The sequence below is a fragment of the Poecilia formosa genome, unplaced genomic scaffold (assembly GCF_000485575.1).
Source record: "Poecilia formosa unplaced genomic scaffold, Poecilia_formosa-5.1.2 Scaffold212, whole genome shotgun sequence".
Lineage (NCBI taxonomy): Eukaryota > Metazoa > Chordata > Actinopteri > Cyprinodontiformes > Poeciliidae > Poecilia > Poecilia formosa.
Genome location: NW_006800151.1, coordinates 1050379 through 1050774, shown reverse-complemented (window position 1 = coordinate 1050774; position 396 = coordinate 1050379).

Sequence of the window (396 nt, the reverse complement as noted above, 5' to 3'; positions counted from 1 at the left end):
CATTTTTCCAGAGTTACTGAACCCTAACTCTGGGTTCGCACACACATGAAAATGTCTACAAACAGATGCAAAACAACATTCATTTTTGAAAAGCAGAATTGCAGCCAACAAGAATGCAGCAAGTGGTTTCTGGACGCTAAGTCAACAGCAAAACACTTACCTTTACCAGCAGCCATTGTACCGAGCAGAAAGCAGCAAAACTAGCTGACCAAACATTTTGGAGCTCAGCCCGGGTTGCTAGGTAACGGGCAGAGTTCTGCTGGTGTTGCTAGGTAACGGGCAGAGTTCTGCTGGTGTTGCTAGGTAACGGGCAGAGTTCTGCTGGTGTTGCTAGGTAACGGAGCAGTGCCGGATGATTTGTGACATTACATTCCGGAGGTTTTCAAAACAGCTCAT